Genomic DNA, 26,576 nt, shown 5'->3' with positions numbered 1-26,576 from the left:
AGAATTCCTGTGACAAGCTGGAAATAACAAATGAGGAGAAAGAAGAGGGTGTATTAGTCCATCAGAGGATGACAATGAGCAATCACTGTGAAGTGGCACAGATAACACTAAGCTATTCTGGGACAGATGTTGCCAGGAAAGATAGAGAAGTATTAATGTGAGGATACAAAGTGCTAATCAGGGTGAAATATATTACATGTAAGGTCTTGTCACTCATATTCAAGAAAAATTAAATCAAAACAGAGCAACTACAAAAAAGTCTGACTTGAGCTCCCAGGCAACACAGTAATAAAAATTAGATAAATCCTAAAGATGTAGACGAAATGTCTGTTATGAAAGAAAAGTCAAATCAAACTATTGTCAGATCAAACAAGCTGACAAAATTCACTACTTGTAAAGGAAATATTCAAATATCCTTCATGTGTAAATAATTACAATTTTAAATGACCAGCATTATGTACTAGTTTGTTTCTCTAGACATCAGTTTTAGCATATTTTTTCTTCCAGATATCTCTTTTTTTCATCTCCTGTTCCAGGACTATGGATAGCAACAACTCTGAAGTTTATTTCAACATGGATCCTCACAAATATAGATAAACTTCTATTACTCTCTAAGAGTTGCAGAAAATTTTAGCAGAAATATCAGTTACCAAGAAGAAACAGAAATGGCAGAGTTTGATTTCATAATGAAAAGGAAGCCTGTGCAATTATGAATTCGTATTGATGGAATCAGGAATCTTATTGTCATTCTCCAGGCAAGATAACTGAAAAAAACACAGTTTCCCCCACTAACATCACAGACTTTGTTTTCAAGGCTGGCAGTAAATGTACAGTATTCTTACAGCCAGACAAAATGTTAAGCATTTGCCTGTTCAATTAATCCTCATGGCTCCTCCTGGTAGGTATTTTAAAGATGTGCCTAAGGCCACAAAAATAAATCAACTAGGATAAGAACACAGCGACGCCCATCACCCAGGTGTGTGTTGACCATTAGACCATGCTCCTCTTCTAGGAAGGGATCCTGGCAGATTCCAAGCTTTATGGGAAAGTGGTTCTATTTAAACATTTAAAACTTTAAAGCACTTACTGGAATAGAAAAAAGGAAACGGAAATAGAAAAGATGAGAAATCCAAGTTAATCCAAGAAACACGATACCAGTTTATCACAGTGCAGTTTGGAAGGAAAATGCAATCGATACAGAGGGGGAGAAATCAAATAAAAAAAGGTATTGCTTCAGTGACTGAAGCAGAGATCCTCAAATTGCAGCTAGGGGCAATTAATTTGTTCTCACCCCTACTGTATGATAAACTAGAAAGCTAAACATTAAGAAATGTCATCTAATGACTACACATCTTTCTTACAACTGTGTAAAAGTGGCAAAATATGAGTCTGAAATTGCTATTAGAATTGCTATTCAGTGCTTTAGAAGTGGCTTACTCACCAAATAGACTGCTTACTCACTGCAGAGGGAGTGTTTTGGTGCACCTGTGCTCCTGCAAAATGATGTGAGCATGAAAATTCTCCTGGCTCTTAATGTCTTTTCTAGATCTGGTATTGGTATTTTGATGACAAATCGGTACTTTTGGTGACAATTTCAATTTGTTCCAGGTATTGGGAGCATAACATTGTTAATGAAAATAATGCTAACATTTAGAAAATTTATGATGTTAGCAATCTAGACAGAAAGAAAGTACCACACAGGCAAGTATCCTAAATATTACGCAAATACTATTTTAATTTAGGAAATAAATTGTCATGATTTTTTAAAATATTATTTGTACCTAAGAAGTAACTGGAGCCAGGTCAGTATGGTCTTATGTATACCTAGAGGACAGCAATACTATATTGCTATGAAAATCAGAATCTTTCGTTAGAAAATTTGAACTTTTTATTTTATTTTTTTTTTTAAGAGAAAAGCAGGGAGTTCCCACTCTGCAGCTTGGAAAACTTTAGTCTCATAATCAAGAGCTCAAAAGTCAAGCTCCATTATTCATATTTTACAGTATCTTATTCCATGTGTAGCTACAATAACTCACTGCTAACACGTTCAAAGCACAATATTACTTAGATAGAAGCAAGAATGCAAAATCTAGGTCAAAGGTTTTATCTGGAAGTTCAGAAGAAAGTCCTGCCTTTGCATTTCCTCATTCTGCCCTCTAATTCTCAGATTGTTCAGTCTCTCATAGGATTATTTCTGAGGGAAATACTTGAATACATACCCTCTTCTGTGTCCTATACTTGCTTTCTGGAATTAATATAGTGGGTATAATTACAAAAAAAAAAAAAAAAAAGAGAGAGAGACTTGTCTATGTTATATCAGAAACTTATCTGGCCCTCTGTTAGTACAAGAAGAGAAGAATGATGGCCCAATTTCTTTCCCTCTCTCCTCAGATGGGTCATAATGACATATGTAGGGACTTGACCCCCTGCCTTTCATAGGCAAGTGAGTCACTCCTAGGATTAAGAACACAGACATTAATGTACATCTGATCCTTAAACCCCAAGGTCAAATCAAACTCTCTTTTCTCTTTCAGATACTATTAATTCTGAGAATATGAGACTTTTTTCTTTCCTCCCTTATGTTTTGCTGAGTTTTAATTCTAATTTATTTTTAATATAAGGATTCCCTTAGTTCAGTTTTCTTGAGTTTCATTTTTTTTAAAAGTTTTCTTAACATTTTCCCTCAGAATTTAAACTCTTCTTTCTTTCCAAAGTTTAGAAGACATTATAAAATGAATACTGTTTCTTTAAAGCTGACACAGTAAGAACGAGCAGGCTGTCTTAGATTGCAGGCCATTTCATTTCTCATAAGCATGCTATCATTAGCTACCTTTAGAAGAATGAATTATATTGATTGGTTCAAATCAAACTTGTGACCTGGTGTCAGTATTAGATGTTTGTTACAAAGCATCATCTCCTCATTAATCTTTCATTAGACAGCATGATCCGAGAAGCCAGCAGCAGTCACACCATGCTTACTCTCTCGAGTGATGCCACCACAGAGGGCTCCCTTATTGGATTAGAGCAATTACTGGCCTTACAAAGCAGATTCTGAAAGCCTTATCAAATTTCCTCCTAGATATGGCAAGCATACAAATGATCATGTGCTGTTTCTTGGGTGAGGACATCACGGAATTACACCAAAATGCAGTAAGCTCAAGTCATTTGCAATTAAACATGTGACTCTTGATTCTGAGATGATACATCTTCATTTACAGCATATGAAGTATTTTACAGAAAGCCAAAATACATAAAATTAAGGTATCTTAAAAAGTTCCAGTCAAAGAATAGAAAAAAACTGCCAAATCAGATTTCTTTATGGGAGAAATGAAGCAGAATCTCTGGTATCTGGATTGCTGGCATCTCAGTGCTGTGATTTAAAGGAACTGGCTAACAACTGCAAGTAAACAGCAGACAGTATGAGAAAGAAGCATCTATCCCCAAGTACCTAAGTACTGCTGGAACAGAGCCCAAGAGGGGGACAGGGGTTCTTATTTTCAGCCCAATAGCACATCATAACAAGGCCTGGGGGGGAAAGTTGGGGAATGTGCAACTAACAATACATGATTATTTGCACACAAACATAAAAAAGGTTAAAATTTTAGTGGCTTTGAGTGAAGATGAGTCTTAATAACTGCAACTGACCAATACTTCCAGGGATCCTCAGGCTTACAAGTATAAGGGTTGTATCACTAAGCTATTTTCTGCAGTCATATAAAGGTAGCATTAAAATCTGAACACAAGATATCGCATTAACCTCTGCAACCATTAAAAAAAAAAAAGGCCTAGCAAAGGACAAAATAAGCCTCCATTAGAAGAGAACTTAAAAATGCACACTGCAGAAATGTTCTTACTTATGCAGCTTAAAAAATTATTCTGGCTAAATTGCCAAGTTTTGATCAGGGATATGGAAAAATGACATGCACAGTGCACACTGGCATAAGGTAACCACCTCACTATTGCCTCAGGCAAGGTGGTGAACACATTCCAGTCCCACAGATGTTACACCTCCTAGAAACATCATCCATGGCCACACTCATGGCAAACCAGATAAAGTTGTCCACTACCAATATGACTGTGAAAGGACAGGCAGCCTAGCTAGAATATCAAAATTAAGACTGACTTCCTTTCCCACATGAAAAAAGACCCACAAAAAGACACTTCTGGGACAGGTATATTGGTAAACTTAGATAAAATGTAGGACAGGTGGATGTAGCTAATGCTGTAAGTTGTGGGTTCATCTCATTATGGGCAGTACAAAATGTCACTGTGACACTTACTACACAAACTCCAGTGGTTCAGAGTTTGGAATTTGCTCTTAAAAAGATAACTTGAGCTTTAGGAAACTGAAGTGCCTCCTTTTTTATTATGCTGTTGGCTTGGGCACTTAGTTAAGTACTTATCTCCTCTTGTGTTAAAAAGGAAACTTCTATCATTGTTCTCTCAAGTCCCTCCACCAAAGCACACATATTTGGAGAAGCAAAATGATACTACCCTAAGTCATATGATATACTCCATCATATCTAGCATGATAAAAATCAGTGCCTAGTCTCTTACACCTGGGTTGTGATAACAGCAAAAAGACAGTCAAGATGAGTTGGCCCAGATTTCTGTGACAGGCAGATTCACTGTACAAATCTGGACCTGGTATTTGTCAGAAAAAAATCAGCCTTCAAGTTTCACATTAACCTCAAAATACTTCATCATGACATGATTCCTCAGTGAGGAACATGGACTTTGGAAAGATTTAAACTAACGTGCCATCTTAGGTCACACACTACTGTTCTCTGGAGCTACCAGACAAGTTTCGGGTAAGATACCAGTATTCTGAAAGAAGCCTCCAGTGAAAAACTTTTCAAACGTGAATGTGCCATTCTGATGCAGAAACTGAGACTGATAAGAGAAAAAGAAAATATATGAGCACTGTCAAAAGAAAATGAACTAGAACCAGGTATGAATATATATCTTCAGTTCCAAGTAATGTGCATTCATTTAAAAAAAAGACTGAAATTTAAATATTTCTAATAGAAAACCATGCATCTATCATAGCCTTCCAGTGCATTTACATTACAGAATTAAATATTTTAGCAACAATAGGTGAATACAATAAGTACACTCCAAATTCTAACAAAACAGTTTTGAGCTAATATGCCTTAGGCAAGATTTTTAAGCCAACAGATAGACTTTCTGGACGACAGTCCTATGTCCTGATGAAATGCAGTAATAATAATGTTAATAAGCCTAAAAACCTAATTAACATTCAAACACATGCATATGAAAAATTTTAACCAGTGCAACTATCTTAGAAGCTACCCAGAGATTACTTCAGCCATAACTGAAAGGTAGGCATCTATGGGGCAAAAGGTAACAGTTGTGTTACACAATTGTTTTGGTTGGGGAGTATATTCCAACTGAAACTGCAGAAATAATTTAGGGAGCTATATAAATATGATTTAAGGATACAGAGGTTAACAACCTTGAAAAGAATCTTTACTGACCACAAATGGCTTCTTTCCAAAAGACACCTCTGTATCACAGCATTCCACTACACCTTCCTTGAAGCATGAATCCCGATACTGAATTTTTAATACCAATTCCTAGAACACAGACATGGCCAGTGGATGTTTCTAATCCAAGTTTTTATTGAAGCTAATGGACCCTGACTCACAAAATGTGAAAAAAAATCAAAGCACGGTGATAAAAACCTGTGTGAGCAATATCAGTTAATCATATGTACCATGCACCTATTTTAAGCATGAGGCTGATACTGTTATTTGTTCTTTGTAACTCATGGAAACATATACATTAAGGAATAATTGTACTGTTAACTTACTGTAAGTTTTCCATCAATAGTCTGTAGATTACTACCATACTGTGAAATGTTGAGACAGAAAGGAATTATATAATGCTCTGGCATTTCAACTCCATATAATTAATATGCCATCCTTAAGTAGTAGTAGATGTGTGGAAGACAAACTGGTTACATCTAGAAGGACCAAGAAAGGCATAATTTAATTTTCCAACTTACCAAGCCTCAGAACTCCTTGCCCAAATTGCTAATTTGAGATTGATAATAAACTGTAGTTGTCATCACTACCATGGTCATACAAGTCTATTATAATGAAACCAGAGGCAGTTTACATTTTTCAACAATGCTATTCATTTCACCTGAGAAGTCAGAAGTGGATCATTTCCAATAGTAAACAATAATGTGACATATGAAACATGTCTAACATAACTGGCTTACTAGTAAACCAGTCCAAATAAAGCCATTTATGTTAGGGGGGAAAAAAAAAAAGAAAAGAAAAAGGACTGGAAAAACAGAACGCTGCTTCACAAGGTATACAGCTCCACAATTCTCGACTAACTGCAAGCAGCTAGATGTATTTCTAAGCGCCTTCCTGATCCAAACAGAGCTCATGTAATGGCAATAGTTCTTTCCACAGTACAGTGGCAAAATGAAACCCTGCATATGGAGCAATGTGTAAATTGGCTCCAAGTGTCTTACTGCAAGATGTTACAAGACTTCATGTGTGGAATATTTTTCAGTTTGGGACATGTGAAGCAGTGAACGTTGATCTTCAGATCTGGAAGCCTCCTGCACAAGGAGGCCTTGAAAATAAACAATAGATGCATTTTAGTAAATGAAATAACTGTATCTCCATGCTTCCATCAAGCTCTTGCTAGCTTGGCTGGAAAACAGAGATAAAATGGAGCAGCTCATATGCTTCTCAACAAGACAATGAGAATCCTTTTCATTCTAAGAAAACATCTTGCATTTGAAAAATTGTCTTTTCTCACAACAAAAAAATCCTACCAGAATCCTCATTTCACCAATCCTAATTCCATCCATTTCACCAACTGTAGCTTCCCTTGCCTTTCATTATTCCTTTCCCCCAAACTACAAGCCCCTGTTTTGCTGTTCTAAGTGAGGGCTTCTGACTTTCTTTGCTTGACCATCTAGAAATGTTCCAGGGGGCTAAGATATATTAAGTAAAATCAAATAACAGAAACTAGATCTTTCATATATAATTACAAACAGAAATTTCAAAACAATACTGAGGACATTCCTTGAAGTTCTGGAATAAACAGTATGGCTTCATGAAAAATTAAGGTGCTCTAGTCAGAGAAATGTTAATGTTAGACTTTACTTTGCTCAGCCAGTATTGCTGATACCATTCTGTTGAATTAATAAATATGGCTGAATACATTTTCTGAATTTTTTCAGAGGCCTGGCAGCAAGCTCATTGCAACAAGGAAATTGTTTGGAAAGCCTGTGTAACAATTACCTTCCCAACACATACTCAGGGCAGAAAACAAAACGTGTGATAAAAACCACTGGATGTGGTCTTAGAGAAAGACCTGAATCTATGCTTATATAAGGATGACAGATCCTCACACGAAGGAGACTGTAATTTGTTTCTTATCTGATAGAGTGAATTTAATCTCACAACTCTAATACAAAACTCCAACAAATATTCTAATAAAAATCTTGTATTTGATTCTGTGCAGAACTTTTTTTTACAAACTTTGATCCTGCCTTTTTAATGTACTTCAGAGAACAACCCCAGTTTTCAGCTGCTTTCAGAAAAATCCAAATTCTCAAAGGCTCAAACCAGAAATGAAACAGGGAGGGAAAATTAACTTGTCTTGAGAGGACTACCATTAACTCACAGTTCTTATCAGATTAATACAGAAATTGGGTCCCTAGCATTATCCAGCCTGGTCACTGGCTTTTTTAATCTTATATATGTGATGCAATACTTAGGTGTTGTAAAGGATTAAATCCTTAAACCCTGATACAGCAGAGCATTTAAGCAAGTAAGCCCAATGAACTAAGCAACTAAATACGACATGTGACTTCCATGAAGAAAGTCACACTATGAGAAGTTTAGCAAAGGTTTCTACAGCTAACTTTCAGATATATAGGATTATAGGAGGAGAAGGAATAACCCAGGTAAAGCAAAAACATAGCAAATAAAAAAGGTTAAGTTAGGTAAAGTAGGTTATAAGAACCTGTTTAGTACATTCACCTACGAAAAACCTAAAACATTTCTGTACAGAGCAGTAGCAACTTTAAATGCTATTAGCAGAGCAAGGCCTGGTTTAAAATTATATCCACATTGAATCTTACGTGGTGAAGTACTGTGCTGAAGCCGGAGTAACTGGGGATAGTGGCACCGGATTAATTCATAGACGGATAGTTTTTCCATTGACAACTTAGCGTTCTACAGAGGAACTAACTCACCAGTACTAAAGGAAGACGAAACAGATGTTTGTATTGTAGACACCAACATTCATCTGGAACCTGGACTGTTTACTTTAGCACACATGGTATAAGAACGATTGGTAGCAAGAGGAAATACTGTGAACAAGTTTACAAAATCTAACATATATCTCATTCCAAAACCAGACTTCTTCATGAAACAAAATTAACTTCAAAAAGTTTAATGCCAAAACCCAACCAAAATCATTCACAACCCTGCCTCTGAATAATTACATTTTTGCTGGTCTTGCCACAAAATCATGCTATTTCATTAACTCTCTACTATTTCAACATCAGAAATATGTACTCTGCATGTTTGTATACATTAGCACACATTTTCTAGACATCCACATTAGTAATAATAGTAACATCTTTTTAAAAGATTTCCAAGCATGGATGAGCTTGTTCACATACAGAGTACACAACAAAACATGAAACTAGATGTATTTTGTGGGGGTTTTGGATTTTACCAAGAGCTTCTGGCACAGCATAACTCCCTCCTTATGCTGTCATTCTAGATCACAGATTTGAGAAAAACAAAATGCGTTCTCATTTACTTTTAAGTCTGTGGTATACTGTATCTAGCGTGGAATTTCTCTGTAAGCAAAATTCAGTTAGGTAAAGCATTATTTACTAATCAAGTGTTTGGTAATACATTAAGCAATTCAAATACCTCCTATACTATCAACAGTGTACTTTCCAAGGACTGTAGAATGTATGTTCTTCAGAGATTAAGAATTACCTACCACAGTGAGTCACACAAAATCCCAATACTTGGTTTCTTTCCAAACAGTCTTACTAGAACATGAGATTGAAAACTAAAGATTTATTGTAAATGACTGTTGTTTTTGTAATATGCTCTGCAATTCTAATAAACAATCAGTTGTAAAAAGATTTCATTTACACTTGAAAATATAAGGCAACATCCACTACGTGGAAATCTAAATACAGTATCTGTGCCAAGTAGGTTTTAATAACTTTCCTTGGTTTCTTTTTCTGCATGATAGAACTCTTGATTAGAAAGTCATACAGAAAATGTTAAACTGGAGAAATTAATCTCATTTACAACCAATAAAAAAGTTAAAAATATAAAATCCATTGGAATAGCAGTAAGTTATAGTTAGATATAAATGGTGGTTTTATATGTATTCATACATACACATAAAATAAATTACTTGTTACCAAACTGTATGGTTGGTACTCACCTAGAACACCAGCTTGGTAAAGAATGTATATGAATACAGTGGTTTGTACACCAAGGTATACTAATACATATGTACATTGAATGCAGATATTAGAATCTTGAATTTGTACCCAACCTATCTTAAATACAGATATTGTACCTACCATACAGAACAGAGCATCTGATCCTATTCTAACAGCAGCACTCCCACTGATACCCCCTGTCATATGGAGAATCACATCCATATACACATTAAAACAATGCTAGCCACATTTTATGCATTCAAAAAGCAAATAAATTGTTATGCAAAATATAATGAGTTTGACATTACTTTGTGAAAAATCTGGCAGGTGAGGTAAGTTTATGGATTAGTATAGCCATACGTGATATGTTACTGGATGGTTATCCTGAACAGTTCTGTATGTATTTTGAAATGTACTTGATTAATTAAGTAACTATATTTTATAATTATGAATAATGTATATGAATTGCATTAAGAAAAGTATTTAAATTCTAAACTGATAACATCAAATGGAATAGAATTGCCTGATTTTGTCTGAAAAAAATCACATTATCAGGTAAAAGAGATGGCCATTTCAACAGTAACTGAAAATGGAAATGCAGAACTGTATTGAGCCCTTCCATGAACATTCCTGCTGACCTAGGAGGAAGAGTTATCTATGCAGGATTAATATTGGAGCACAATGTCTGCTCAGCATTCAGAGCAATGAAAGAACAGGCACTGCACATCCAGTACAGGGAACAAACAAGAATCCAGAAATCCTATTTTTCCAGGGCATAGCCATATTCCACTTTTGCCAACAGGATCTCCCAGTGCACGCAGCCAAGAGGTAAACTAAGATTCATGAAGGCGACAGTGGATATAGATGTGCAGCTATGAGGGGAAGAGAAAGACCACTTTCACATGGGAAACTAATGGAAATTCAGCATACTGCTACCTCCCAGAAGAGCATTCTTATAAAGCAGAACTGCTATCCTCATTAAACAATTGTTTTGGTGGTTGTTCATATTGGTCTTAAATTGGCTATTCTCTAAACATATTGTATCTCAGTCAAGTGACTTTTGAGTATGTGGTTTTAACATAAAACTTCTTTTGAGCCACTAATAAGTATATTTAGATTAAATGATATTTAGACTAGAAAACTTCAGGTCATGTAGTATTCTAGCAAGCCATTTTTTCCTACTATAAATAGCAATGTTCTAATTATTACCTGTTAAGAATGAGTTACGGTTTTAACTAAATCCTTTATGAATTTAAGTCAAACACTGAAAATTAATTCAATATGGCCCATTTCAGTTTTCTATGTTGCTTGCTATGTCACTTCTCTAACCACAAAACATCTACAAAGCTATCTATAGTTAATCTACACATGACTAAATCTGGATATGTGTAAAAATAATTCTGTAACACAGTATTTGCTTTCAGAAAGTCCAGAATTACCCAAGATGTACGCATCATAAGGTCCTGTTTAAAGTTACTTTAAAACCTCTTGTGTACACCATTGCTTAGAATTTTAAAAGTGTGAAGTGCAACTGACGTACTATTTTTTTCATGTAAGATTGTGTTCACACTGGCATATATTTTTTTTCCATAAGAAAAAGAATTTCTATACTCCTTTAGTCTGAGTCACTTTTATCTTCTACCAACAGAAACAATAAAATCAAAGAGAAAGAGAAGTGTCTCCAAGGGTTGCCCTCATAAAGGAAAAAATTATGTTAACTCACAGTAATTAAAAATGCAGTCATAACATTGGCTGCAGTATAATCTAGACATGTCTGTTCTAGCTTTAGAATAATTTGCTGGGATACTTGTAGCCATCTAGGTGGGGCAGCACAGAGCTCAGCAATGGCTAGCAAAATGGTCTGTTTGGGGCAGTCAGAAGCTCCATGGAATTGAAAGCTTCACAATAGCAATACAATTCGAATCCTTACACAAGATCAGCAAATCGAATGTATAACTATGCTTCCTCGTAGTCTTTAATTCAGAGTACATGCTTGGATGATATGCACCCTCACTTCCCTAGGTTTTGCCTTTATGTTTATAGGAATTAATACTTTCATTCTTCAAAAGGCCCATACATGAATGAGACTGGCTTGTCGGATCAACTATTACTTTTTGATCTAAGAGCCACTCCTGCAGGCTTCTTTGAAATTTGATATTAGATTCAGTTTTGCTGTAATCTTAGCTCAAGTTGCAAGTTAAATATTGACCTTAAGTCCTATCTATACATGAAAAAAACCAAACCACCCTAGCTTGATATGGCACTGGAAAATTAAAGGACAGGTAAAGGTCAATTTACACAACTCATCAGTTGCTCACACCATGACTTTGTAGTGTGGATACTTGCTTACAATGCTTATATGCTACTAGCTTTTCACAGTTATTCACAATTGCTTCCATGTCTCCAGAACAAACAATCCACTAATAATTCAGAGAGTAGCAAAATCCACTGTAATAAACGAATCCAGGAAATACGCAACTGAATTCACCCTAGCACACAAAAAGTAGTGGATTTCTTGTACGGACACATTATCTCACACATCACTTTGCACTGTGGTCCCTGTTTAGACTAACTTGAGTACATGAGTTACGCAGCAGAAAAAAAAAAGCCCATTGTCTGGAGACAACAAGTTCACAGTGGCTGTCCTTACCATGTGGTTTATCTCAAAACCTACAGATTGTCCAACTCAGATTCACTGTTGTTCTTATGCCAGCAGTGGTACAAGGATGTAAGGGAGGTGGCTTGCACCTTCCTCAGTGAGAGTCAGGGCCACATACAACCAACAGCACAACTTAGGGCTGTTCTCCAGATTCCCCAATTTGTGCTCCTGATGCAGTCCTTACAAATTATTACAAGTGAGCTGCCTATATGTACACAAAAGCATTCTGACTGCTCCCTCCCTACGAATGACTTCTGTGCTCAGACTGTGAACAAGAGCCAGGAACGTGGAGGCAGGATGCTATAATGGCTATGAGGTGAAGAGACAGAGAACCAGCGTACAGGGACGAAGACAAGACCTTTTTGCTCTCTTGTCCCGATATCTGTACATGGGGCAAGGAAGACCAAAAAATGGCTCCTAAATGTAGAATCAGTACACAATCATGCTGAAATGTTAGTAAAAAAAATACATTTTTTTTCCTCTGTTACAGTTATTACCCATTTCTTTTTTCTCAGGTAGGAAATGAGACTTTAATCAAGAAAAACACTAATACCTAAGAAGATTAAAGAAATTCTATCAGAAAATTTTCCTTCTGAAAACATAATCTGAGTAAAGAGATGTCACTACAATATTCTAAGACATGCTTTGTTATCTAATTGTCTCTTATAAAGAAATAAAGCAACATTACTGCACAGAACAAAAATACGCTCTACAATCTGCTTCAATACATTTCTTTTCCTAGGCTTGAAAACAGCAACATTAATCAAAGAGATAGTAAGTATTGCTAATACAGAAAAAGTAGCCCATCCCCCCCAAACAGATGCACATTTATATTTAAAAAGCAATGCAATGGTTCTTTATACTGACTTTTATCTGTATACGATTCTCAAAGACAGCAATAATTTCCCTTGTGAGGAACATTATATGGCCAGGGATGTGTACTATGTAGAAGAGAAAAACGGTTACTAACTGTCATGGTTTAACCCCAGCCGGCAACTAAGCACCACGCAGCTGCTCACTCACTTCCCCCCACCCAGTGGGATGGGGGAAGAGATTCAGAAAAAGAAAAGTAAAACTCGTGGGTTGAGATAAGAACAGCTTAATAGGACAGAAAGGAAGAAAATAATAATGATAGTAACACTAATAAAACGACAACAATAATAATAAAAGAATTAGAATATACAAAACAAGTGATGCACAATGCAATTGCTCACCACTCACTGACCGATGCCCAGTTAGCTCCTGAGCAGCGACCTTCCCCCCCTTCCCTGGCCAACTCCCCCCAGTTCGTATACTGGGCATGACATTACATGGTATGGAATACCTTCTTCTCCAGTTGGGGTCAGCTGTCCTGGCTGTGTCCCCTCCCAGCTTCTTGTGCCCCTCCAGCCTTCTTGCTGGCTGGGCATGAGAAGCTGAAGAATCCTTGACTTAGTCTAAACACTACTTAGCAACAACTGAAAACATCAGTGTATTATCAACATTCTTCTCATACTGAATCCAAAACATAACACTATACCAGCTACTAGAAAGAAAATTAACCTATCCAATCCAAAACCAGGACACTAACCTTTTCTTATCTTGTTCTCAGAATAGATACATCTCTTCTACTCTTGGTTGAAGCATCTCCTGGGCACTAGAGCCAGATTTTTCTTGGCACTGAGCAGAATGAGCCCTTTTTGTGTGATTTTGACCAGAGCAGATACCACTCTAACCTGTTTTCCATTTCATCATGTGAAATTATTAATGGATACACGTGGTGAAACAGAAGAAAAAGCAGAACACTCCTCACAGAGCAGGCAATTCTAAAAGAGGAAAACTGATACTTTGCTTGTGTTTATAATTCTTCTTTATATGACTTTCAAAATGTACTTCATAGATCCTGAGAATCAGTCTATTTAGAAGACGTTGATGCATCAGCCCTCAAAGTAACAGTGTTTTGCAATGATACAAATAGGTGACCAACTAATTAGTTTGCAGAATTACAAAAAAGGTTGCCTTCCCTACTGTATTGCGTGTGCTATTTAGAAATCGTAACGTAATCTACGTAACATAACCTAGGTAATCGTAATGTAATAGTAAGGTAATAAAAAAAAACTTATAACAAGCTGACACTTTAGCTCCTCAATAAGAGAATACTATCCAGCAAGTATTTGTTAGAAAGTATCCATGGATAAGCAGGTATACATTTTATTTTTTCCACACCTGGAATAAACAGGATAATGCTGAGGCTTCAGTTTAGAATAACACAGAGGGTTAGACAAACAGTTGAGGCTGTAAACCTTCCCTCTCCTCTATGCCTATGAAGCTCAGTCATGAAAATGGAGGATAAATAGTATCAATGAAGTCAATACTTCTTTTTGTCAAAAATATGGATAAGGCCCTGGTACTAGCAAGAAGTACATTAGTTTGGATCTATTAAGAGTTAACAAGGTCTTCCATAGTAATCAGACCACTGCCAAATAGACTTGACCTTACCTAGCACCAGGGACTGAAGACTAGCCATTGAGCCATCTTGAAGCATTGAAACATCTGCAACCCTTTAGCAACTATCAACATCATCTGATGTAGCAAAAGACTATTTCAGGATTTTGTCCTGTGATGATGAGAAAATTCTATGAGCAGACTACATGATGGCAAGTTTTCTGAACTCTACCTTGTAAGACACCTGCTCACATATGGAAGGTAACCCTGCACAAATGAGACAGAGCAGACTACAGTCCTTGGAGATGATGGAAGAGATGACCCATAGTTTAGAAAATTAGTAGAGCAGCACCATCTATACAAAGGAACAGGTACAACCCAGACCAGGCCAGGGCAAAGAGGACTACTGCTACAAGTTCCAAGGACCTGTCTTTGGCTCCATTTATTCTCTGCCATGGAAATAAATTTCTTAGACATAATCTGGACCAGCAGTCTACATTATCAGTCCACAAACTGGGAATCAGGCATCTGGGAGAAAAAAAAAAAAGGCGTAGCAAGTATCAGTCTCCTGCAGAAGCTTCTCAAAGCAGCAGCAATTCTGCTTTTTAAGTTGCTTTGGGCTCATCTCAGCAAGTTGACTGCAACACTGAGCTTCTGTGAAGCAGTTAATAGCTATTGGAGAGAGCTGCTGAAAGTAAGTGTTCCTGGGGAGAGGAGAAGAGCATGAAGCTTCCCTGTGAAGTAGCAGTGAAGGGTGTGGTCTTTCTCATTGATGCAGAGTAAGGAATACTGCCCAAAGCCACCATTTTGACATCTTCCTTTCCTTGGAGATACTGTCTGAATACAGCGTGCATTGTGGGGCTGGAGTGGCAGAACTGCAGCCCCCAGCAGCCACCCTTGTCCTGTAGCAGCAAGAGGTACCTGTAACGGCAATTCTCCAGAGCACAACCTAGAGTAACCTCCAGCCTTTTATCTTATCCTGTTCTGTTTCCTCCACCTCAAGAAAACATGTATCCAGCTGAGAGGAAGGGTAGAGAATGGCAGAGAAAACATGTGAGAACTGCTCCTGGATCTACCTCATGCAGTGTTTCCAGCAGATCTGGTATTTAGCTGTGAGTGTAAGCAGTTTATTGGCACAGGTGAGACTATATCAAGAGGAGTAAAAATAGCATGCTGTTGCCAGTCTGATGTTGCTTCTAACATCAGTAGAGATTGCAATGCCAATGCAGGCACCTACCTCAAAGAAAAATGACATTAGAGGTTTCTAGCCTACACTTCAATCTCTAGTGGCACTGGAGTCAAAGGAGGGAAAGGAATACCCAGGTAATAACTACTAAACATGCTAAAGCTCTCAGTAGTGGGAAGAATACTTTGATACATAACAAAAGAGACAAGGGAAGTAAGAAAAAAAAAATCTTCCTCCATAGAACAAATGCTGTCACATAGATCTCTAGCACGAGTAGCACCAGAAAGGTCCTAGAGATTAACAAAAGGGGAGGTGGATGGGTAGATATGTAGAGTTTCAACCAATTTTGTTATGTCATTGTGTCTGGCTGTAATAACAGACAATAGGGCCAGTCTTGTTTGTGGAAAGTACCAAGCCTTGGATCTTTTTATTGCCCATTGTAAAGGTCAGACAATTTTACCTGAGATATCCCAATATATTTTCCTGTCTTGAGGCTTTTCAGTGATCCTTCAGCTACTGCTCTGGGAAACTTACAAAAATGCCCTGAAGACAGAAAAAACCTCTTGTCCAAAGATAAGACACATACCTTCAACCTTACAGAGGAGAGTTAAATAGCACTAAAGCAGCACTCTTGAGAGAGACAGGCTTGCACAGCTTTAAGAAAAGAAGGGCATGAGGAGTCCTATTGCTGTCTTCTGTGACCTAATAGAAGAGCGTAGAGAAGATAAAGTCAAACTCTTCTCAGAAATGCGCAGTGAAAGGACTGCATTACATGAGGCAATGGACACAAGTTGCAATAAGGGAAATTTTGATTAGGGATTACAAATTTATTCACCATGAAGGCAGTCAAACCTTGGAACAAGTTACTGAGGGAAGATGTAGAATTTCTATCCTTGGAAATGCTCAAAACCTGACTGGACAAGGCCTTGAGCAAACTAATCTAAGTAGGCCATGCTTTCAGCAGTGGTTTGAAATAGATAATCTCCAGGGATCCCTTCCAATCTAAATAATCCTGTAATTCTTGACCAGGCATTCCTTTTGTCAGAAACAGAAGATGGGACAAAGATTCAAGAAAATAATCCTGTTAGTGTATCTCTGGTAGCTTCGGAAGCCTTCTTTTAAGCAAACGTGCTATGTTTACCTCCACTCTGTTGTCTTGTGGCAAATGTGGAGAAGAGGTCTAGGGGCTACTGCCATGGAAGCTCTGGAATTCTTGTGGTATAAAGGGCTGTGTAGAATCCATGGTCCACAGTAACATAAAGAAATTAGAGGCAAACTTAATGAAGAAGAGTACTCCTACAAACCTACCTATTTAACACTACGCTACTTACATTACAGAGAGCTGTTGAAGGAATGTAAGAGCACCAGTTCTCATCCACATCAAAGAAAGGTCAGAAAGCTCTGCATCAGTGCCCATCTTGTCCTGATGCTACCAATTTCTCCATCTCTGATGTCTGAGATACACACATACTAAGCATGGAAAACACAGGTGCTCTCAATGGAAGAACTTTGCCTAGGTCTTCCAAAAATACTTCCCTACTATCACAGTCCAATATCTTTATAGCAAAGCTGAATTATGTTAGGGGATATCTTAACAAAAAGTTTTTACCTTCGTCCAATTTTTATGACATCTATGTACAAGAAGTGATAGATATTTTGCTCCTAAAACTAGAAATAGCACTGTAGCATGAGTACTTCCCACAAATTTCACAACTAAGGAAGGAACATTGCTAGTTACTGCTTTACTTTTCTGCAGTTCACCATTTCTAGTAAGTTTTGAAAGTATTCTTTAAATGGGCTGTGTTCCTTTACTCCAGTGCTGTAGGGCATTTCTTGATAATCAGGAAGAAGTAGGAGAAATGAAATGAGTGTTACTTTCAGCAAAAGCTGAGTCACAGTTAAATTTCGCTACGCAACACCCTGCCCTTTGTGCCCTCCTGCTTCCAGGCTGCTGCAACCTTCAGCTGTCTACAAGTTGAAAGTCATGTTCAAAAACCAAACAATGAAATCAGCAGCTTTTGTAACACGTCACATGGATCTGTGAGCATGATCTTGGGAAAGGTCCAAGTTTAGAAAATGTTGCTCCTACTATTCCAATTATGTGGCAAGAACTTTTTGTTTACATGTTTTATTTGTAATACTGTGTAGGATCGGGGGGTTCAGCCTGAAAATAAAAACGAGGTATTACTGGAAACTGACTAACAGTGACAATGGCCACTAATGGTCCTCCGTTATGTGTGGGTGCATATTAGAAACTGCAGAGAATTAATCAGCATACCCTTATTATGTCCTACGGTGATCAACTAATCGAAGTCAATGGAGAGACTTGTGCTGCTTTCAATAGCATTTGGATCAAACAAGCCGTGATGCAAAAACAACCCAACCCCAAAGCAGTTGATAACAAACCCTTGGGTAAACACTAAATAAAGATGACTGAAGTTCCCAAACTGACATACTGCCTGTGAATAGTCAGATTCCCAGACTTCTGAGCACTCACAAATAAAGTTAATTGCCAGTAAATCTGGCAGTTGTTTCAGCTTCATGTTGGTTAAAGTTTATAAACCCAGGCTTTGCAAACAATGGTAGAAACCCTTGTCACTGTTGGAGACACGTTAGTGCATCTGCTAATACCTATGGCTTGTTCACCCAAGAAACTGATACTATTCAAGACACTCTTACCTTTCTGCAAGGGGTTAACATCAGCGAGCAGTTAGAGTAAAAAAAAAAAAATGCATGAGCAAACCTAAACAAAAAGCAGCCTCAACCATTTGCTACATGAACATATCCTTTGTGCAGCAGAACTATATTGACAAAGCTATACAAGCACGTAAATGCCTAACTACATTTTTGTACTACATTTTATGTACCCATAGTTCAGTGTATAAGGTCACATTATTATTACATTTTTATGGCCAGTTTATATTCTTAGTGAATTTATCTTAATGGAATAGCGTTAAGCATATTGTACAAAGTGTTCTTTGCCTCTATCCTCTTGTAAACCAGAACTTGCCTTTTTCAAAAATGGTAAAGGTAAGTTTATAATAAGCAATATGAGCTTGTATATGTTCTCAGCCATAGTTCCAACATGAACTCAATCACAACAGCACTGTGCCACATCAAAGACCCAAACTAGACACTATGCTGTGACATATGGCTGCCATGAGCTTATTCAGAACTTGGGTATCTCTGCATGTGCATGACTAGATGGTATAGACATCCATAGTGTATTTCAGAAAAGGACCCATCTGATCTCTGTAAGTTGGTTCCAATCTGCACCCATCTGTACACAGCAAAACATTATGTACAACTCATACTCTGTATTATCTGAATGCCAATTATGAGAAAGTGAACGAATATTCAACATCCTAAAATGGAAGTTCTCAGAAAGCAGATACAAGCAGGAAAGACACACTGTCAAATTTAAATGTTATACATCACTAACACAATTGTCAGCATAACTTGCAAATCCTCAGGTCATCTCCAGTGTCAGATGTTATAAGACTCCTTCATAAACCATTAAGCTTTGGAGAAAAAGGTTTGGAGAAAAGGTACCTGAAGATACCCAAAAAAGGGACACAAGTGGCTTTCAGCGTGATCTCTGCATATTGTATCATACAATGAAAACAAAAGGAGACTGTGAAGAAAGGGCAGGAAATATTTCTGCCTCTGTGTGACTGCTCTCCTTTAATTTACTGCATTGTTATAAACTGATAATCCAATTATGTGAGAAAAAAATGCTCTGTTATGGATCTAAGTATTTAGCAAAACCAGGCAAAGACCATGAGAGAGTCATCTTCCCCATCATATTAAGAGCAAAACTCCTGTGATTGAATGAATCAAGAGTTAACACTACAACACATTAAAGGGGCAGTTTATAGTAATTAATTGTCAAAATTATAGGTCTTATTAAAAATAAGAGTATCATCACAATGTTTGTTATAAATGTCAGAGCACTATAATAAAGCAGGAACTGTCAAGCTCATGTTTGAAAAATGTTAATAGGGAAAAAAAAAAAAGTAAAACCAACTCCAAGTAACATCCCTTACTCCTGTTACTAGAAATAATATAAATCAACACCTACAGCACTAATGCATTCCAATACCATAGTGTATGGGTGCAGCTAACCCACTCTTATACAGAAGGGATTAGCTTCAAAACAGCACTGTCCCACCTCTTTCTTGGCCTTGTGAAGCTCAGTCACGAGGGGAGAAGAGACTGTAAGATTGGGGACATACGTTATCTCCACTCTCACTCTTGGAGGGTTTACAGGAAGAGAATTAACACCACAGTGGAAGTTTTACAACAATAAGGTATCCTCAAATCAATGCAACTAGGTGTGGTAAATACAGTTAAACAATACCCAAGTGTTTTTCAGTACTAGATTCTTCGTTAGACATCATCAGCTACTTGTGTATAGCCTCTCATGTGCTCAGTGAAAATGGACATGGAAAACAAGATTTAATCGTTTAAATGCTGAAAATTATTTTAAAAGAGTACTTATTTGTTTCATGTCAACATGATTTATTTTCTTTTATACAGACGGCCATTCTATTTTGTATCTAGAGTTTCATTGCAGCACTTAATATTGTACAAGATTGCTATTTGTAACTGGACAAGAATCTGCAAAGTAACACTTAGAATACTGTACCTTAGAATACACTTTTCCTCAATATGAAGTCAGAAATACCAATTAAAAAAACATGTCACCTTGTTTTATGATTCAAATCTACTATTAAAAATGTTGCTAAGAAACATCTGGTTGGTATTCACACCAGTTTGTTTAAATACATGTCAACAGATAATCCTCATATTCCAAGTCTGAGTGAAAACAGACCTTTCAGCAAATTCAGCCTCACCCTAATTCCTTCTGAAATAAGTGATAATTTCTGCTTCATTGGGTGCAGAATATTATCCACTAGTGATAAAACTCTCAATGAACTTAAAAATCTTACCTTTAATAATAAATTCTTACCTCAACCTATTATCACTGATCTCAGTGACACAAGAACACAGTCTAAGGGATCATTAAATAAACAAGCATATGCCTTTCTAGATTTGAAATTATATTTTTTCAATGAACTGACAACAGCATAAAAAATAATCACAATAACCTTTATTACAGATGCACTCATATTTTCAACGGCTGAAGACTGTTTCTTTTCAGTGCTAAATAACTTAGCATTTAAGCAGAACAGCAATCATGAAACAACAAAACTCTACAGCAGTTATGAAGCGGCAAAAGAATAAAACCTGGATTTCTTTATCTGCATTTTCAAGCCCTTACAAGATTGCACTAAAGATGGCATAACTGCCCAGGAGGCGGGCAGGATACTACACTGTATCACAGTTACTAAAAGCAATCTGAATTACAGAAGTTAAAGCAAAACTAGACTTATTTTAAAGTACTGTGTTTAGTATTGCACAAAGACTAAAAATCATTATCTTTCTGGATTACAAAGGGCTTTTAGAACATAAACTACCATGACGAATTATTGCAATTCCTTTTTCTAAAATGTGAATAAAACAATGATAGATTATGTGGAAGTGAAATAAATATAAGTTTTCAGTAGAGTCTTGAATAATATTCAAGCAGTATGCAACTAAATCTTTAAAAAACATTTCATTGTTTATAACATAAATCAAATTTAAAAGCTTTAAAAAAATCAACTTATAATTAGGCATGTTGTATCACTGAAACGCATTTTCAAAAGTTAGTGATTTTACCAGGAGGAGGGAGGAACCAAGCTTTTGTGGGAAATCTCACACTTCCAGAAAGTATGCAAAATTAGACAAAAGCTAATTAGAAAGCCTTAGAAGACCCTGCTTACAACAAGATAGATATAAGAAGTTACCTAAGTTCAAACACAAATCAATGACCAGAAATATAATTTACATACCTGGTACTAGGGAGAAAAGCAGTAGACTACAAACAAAATCAGTATCTTGAAATGATCTTAAAAGTAGTTACTCAAAGGGAATCAAATTTTAAAACAATCTTCACTTTTAACATTGTGTAGGTTGTGTGTTTTAGCAGCCAAACTTGTGGCTTTTGGTCACACATCAATCCGTATGAAGAAAGGAAACTTAAGAATGAGCAAACTCTCCCATCCAAGAACCTACACACCCAGTCCCGCATCACTTCAGTTAGCGAGAACTGTCACTGAGCTCAACAGGTACAGGGTCACGCCCCACTTGGAAAACAGCTTTATCTTATTTGCAGTACTTATTATTTTGAGATTTGAACATGCAGAAAAGTCAAAGAAATTAAAGATTAAATTCTCACAAAGCAACAATTCTCTCCTACAGTGCAAGATGTATGGTGCATTTCTGCTGATAATGTTTAAATATATTGCCTTGACACGTGCTCATGCATGGTTTTGCTTCTGCTGTGCATTCAACTGAATGAGTAATAAATGAAGGATTTCTTCTAAGCATTGTGCTCACTTAAGATCAATGTTCGACAGTACACAGTGCCCTGTTGTTTATGGAAGTTTCAAAATGGTAGTCATGATCTACTGAGTCCCTTTTCAACTTCTCACATTTAGTAAGGTGTTCCAAAGCAAAAGACAAGTTCAAAAGAATGTATGAACCTGAACAGTTATAAAAACAGGAGCTTTTGGGGAAAACAATGGGTTTTTAACTTGTTTTAAACTTCTTCACACAGCTGCTTTGCAAAATATATTTCCCATTGTGATTTACAGTATACTACAGCTGTTTCTTGGTGTACTTTATTAAGTTATCCACATTTTTTTAATAACAGTTGAAAACCAGAGTTCCAGACCACTGGCAGTCCTAGATAAAGGCAAATATCATGCCAGAGCAAACAAAAAGAGACCCAGTGGATATAGAGGAAGTGACAGGAAGTTGTGGAAGAAACAAACAGAACAGAAAAAAAAGTTTCAAAGAGCCTGAGCTGCATCAAGAAGATTTATGGGAAACATTTTGACTTTACAGTCTTAGAAACTTTGATTTGGCGGTGGACAAGGAGGCGAGGGGCAGGAAGGATCAGAATGGAGAATGCAGCGATAGGGCTTAATCTATTTCTGAACTTTGTGAGTCACATTTAATGTAAAGTTTCAAGTCACGCTGTTGATAAACAGCGGTAGTAACAACAAAAAGTTCATAAATTCTGTAATTTATTCTGTCATGATAAACACTACCAGGTAACAATCCTGCACTGACCTTGTGAATGCACTAGTTGACAAAATGTCAATTAGAAATGAATAGACTTATGGAATAGTTTAATGTTAAATGAAAAGCTCTGATAACCTTATGATACAAATTAAACTTTGATTAATTCACAGGTAACTATCACAAAATTTGTTACAGATGAATGCTCTAAACTCTTACGAAGATTTGAAGACAGAAATAATATAACAAATGTCACAAATGGAATAAATTGATTTGTGATACTATTAGACTACAGCAGATTCTATGAATAGAATTGTATTGTTTCAGTTCATACAGATGCTGCAGTACCTGTTCTGCAGAAAGTAGTAAAAGGTCAAAAGAAACAGGTAAAGCCTTTAATGTGCAATTTCTATTTATCTTAGGTATTTGCATGATAAACAGTCTTAATATTATGCTCACCACATTGCTCTGAGGTACAAAACATACTATATTTGTCAGAAAGCATTAAATGACTTACCTAAAACACCCTGTAGTAGACTGTACATTTTCTAAGTTTCTTGCTCACATCTTAACTACTCTTTTCTACCTGAAAAGAAAAATGCTCAGGATCACTGATAATTCTGCTTACACTTGCTCAGAGAAAGGAACTTATCACTTAAGGAATAAGATAAAATAATTTCTTCATTTCTCAAAAAGCCACGAATTCTTGACTTCAGTGCTGCTAGAAAAACAGGAGACTCCCATGAAGAAGAAAACTACAGGATACTTAGTGCCTACACTTGATCAAGGGCTGTTCATAAGTAATAGAACTGTACACACTGAGGGATTTGTGAACTTTTTTTTTAAACATTAATTTTCTCATATACCTTCATCATCCAGACTATATCCACTTCTACAAAAACTTTTATCAAGTCCCTTCTTGAATCCCATCTTCCCTCATTAGATTCACAACCACAGTAATAAATAGCTTTAAGGGTAACTGCCATCCTCTACCTTGCATAACCTAACGATCTAATGAGAAAATGATATTTCAAATACATTTCAAATGTATCACGTTTTTTCTAGAATGAAAAAGCCAGACTGCAAGAACTGACTTGACATTCAGCTCTGGTTCATACCAAAAGGAAATCCTTACGATTGTGAAGGAGAGAAAGTAGCACATTTAAGTCACAGATATAACTCCCATTTACCTTTTTAGAGAGCTCCCACAGAAAAAGGAGGACAACCACAAATCAGAAGTGTAACATAGCCAAATCTCCTCCATAGCCACAGGAAAGGTGCAATTATAATTTAGCAACAAAACAGCAACTCCTCCAGGAAGAACTAAATCACAAACATCATATTGAGAAACGAAAATCACTCCTCCTTTCCCTCTACCCTCAGGCTTATAATTAAGGGAAACTCAAAAGAGATCCTCTTTATTTCTATTGCTTGAAAACAAAGAGCCCTGTTGAGTCAGAGAATGCATATCTTTTTCTTAACTTCCACCAGAAACTCCTTCTACTCTGCCCCGAAAATGGATTCCAGACATAGAAGGCAAGGACATAGAAAGCAACAGAAAATATACCTATTTTTTTAAAAATCAGATCAATAGATCTAAGTTGTTAAAAGTATGTGGACCTTCGAAAGTCTCATAAGAATTAAAATAACCTGATTACATTAAAATGCTAGACGTTTTTAGAGAAAAGGGTAATTAGCACTTAGAAGTGAGGAAGGGCTTTAATCATCATGGAACTTAAAGAACAGCTGTTAATTATTGCCTGTGGGAAACCAAAGGGCTGACAGGAAGAATAATGACAAAATTAAGTACCAAATTTCTGTTTCTGTTGAAACCACAGTTTTTAAGTGTCCATTTCAGTTAAAAAAAATAAGCTCTGGGCTTGTGTTTTGGAAGCACTCTATCAGTCCACTTGGATTGCTTTGTGACAATATTCTCTAGCTGCTGACTGGCCATTTCCGCCCTTCAGCTTGTGAGAGCCTCTCTAATGCTTTGTAGCTGTTTGGGTTCATCCCAGTAACTCCCATGAGGACACTCGGTATCTTGAGCAAGTAGGTCACATTCTGGGATGAGAATGAGTAGAATCCATAGATTGTGGTAGTTCTGCTGTAGAGGGCAAATTATTATGCAGGACTCACACAGAGTCTGATTCTGCTCAGTACTCACCAACTTCCAGTAAGGTTGTTTCTGATGGGGCACCATCTGAAAGCTACGAAGGGCAAAAGGAAAATTCTGGGAAAGCTTTATTTCAAAGCATAGGACTTTTTCCAGGATAAGGGCATTATTTAACTATTTTCCAGAGAGGTTCTAATATAGGATAGTACATCACAGGCAGAGATATACAATCAGTACAGATTTTTTTTTAGAGTTACAACAAGCTTTGCAATGGTATTCTGGTAGCTCATTCAAAAGACTGTTTCTTTATCGGCATACAGTCACCCTTATAATGGTGAAGTACGCGTTGTAAATGCCCCCTTCAGAGGAGATACAGCGTTATCTTCAGAACTGACAATATATCCTGGGGCTGTTTTGTTGCACTTGGAGCAATTAATTGTGCAACTACATGTATATTGGTCCAAACAGCATTCTGTTTGACAGGGGTGTTCATAGTAGCACATAACCAGAAACAGCTTAATGGAAAAATAGCAGCTATTAAATTTCCAAAAAATGATTAAGTAATCCAGGTTTTTCATAGAGAACAGCTTTATCATCTTGATTTTAGGAACAGAACAGATTTCTTGGTACAGATTTCTAGAATTTCTTTTTTGAAAACCACTGACGGATAAAAGCTTGTATTCCTGAAAGCTTGTCTGCTTCTCTCCTCTACTTCTCTGTAAGATTTATCTAATAAAAGGCACAGCCACTCTTTACAACCATACCAGCCTCCCTTGGAATCCTCTGTGACAGCAGTATTTAGCTTAAGTTTGCACTGCACCACACCATCATTACACTGCACAGGAAAGCCCTTCAAACTGGATATGCAACCTCTGCGAACATATGCCGCTTTACTACAACGGAAGACTGAAAAAGGATTGCCAACAACTATTCAAGTACCTTTTCTACTACACTCCCACACATGAAGGGTTGAATCTCTACTTCCTTCAAGTCAAGACTTTGGCTAAGCCTATCCAAAAACACTTGAAAATAATCTCAAATAAACTACTTGGTTAAACTGTGGAATGAAAATATTCCCATGTTCCAGTCTAGATTAGTCTAGAATTAGTTCAACGCCTTGATCTTTCAAATACAAAAAAAGATGAGTTTAAGAGCTTGTGCATGCTGATGTGGATGCATCAGCCATATGGGGACAGAAGTTGGCGCACTCATTTTGCCTTCAGGCAGTCTTAACCTACTTTCCAGCTCTTTTATAGAGACTTTTATTTGGTGCTATTGCATAATCCTTGGTGAATTTTTCTACTTCTTTTACCTGCTCACAGTTACTAGCGAACCAGAAGCTACTTGCTGATGATGTAGTTCAAGCTCCTTTTTTCACATGGCCCACCACATTTTCCTTAAGCTCAAACAACCTGAGAAGATACCAGCCCAAGCTAAAGATCTATTTCCTGCCTCGTGTGTCTACAGAAAGCAACAGCTTTAGGAGACAGACATACAGTTACTGACTTTCATGCACAGCTTCTCAAAAAAGTCAAAAGGACCCAGCAGTTTTATAATACCCAATTTTGAAATACAAAGAGTTACAATAACA

The 26,576-nt window shown here is 36.8% G+C and overlaps 1 protein-coding gene across 1 annotated transcript in view; it reads right to left on the bottom strand.

Annotated features, from left to right (window-relative positions):
- PACC1 (proton activated chloride channel 1) overlaps window positions 1-26,576 on the bottom strand; it is a 124,073-nt gene that overhangs the window by 96,430 nt on the left and 1,067 nt on the right. Inside the window, exon 2 of the mRNA XM_075042710.1 lies at window positions 23,390-23,458. The gene's annotated coding sequence lies outside the window, so the exon portion shown is untranslated. The remainder of the gene's footprint in view (window positions 1-23,389; window positions 23,459-26,576) is intronic.

The sequence above is a fragment of the Buteo buteo genome, chromosome 12 (assembly GCF_964188355.1).
Source record: "Buteo buteo chromosome 12, bButBut1.hap1.1, whole genome shotgun sequence".
NCBI classification, from domain to species: Eukaryota; Metazoa; Chordata; class Aves; order Accipitriformes; family Accipitridae; genus Buteo; species Buteo buteo.
The sequence above is the reverse complement of the archived record's forward strand: the minus strand, read 5'-3'. Positions and strand labels throughout refer to the sequence as shown.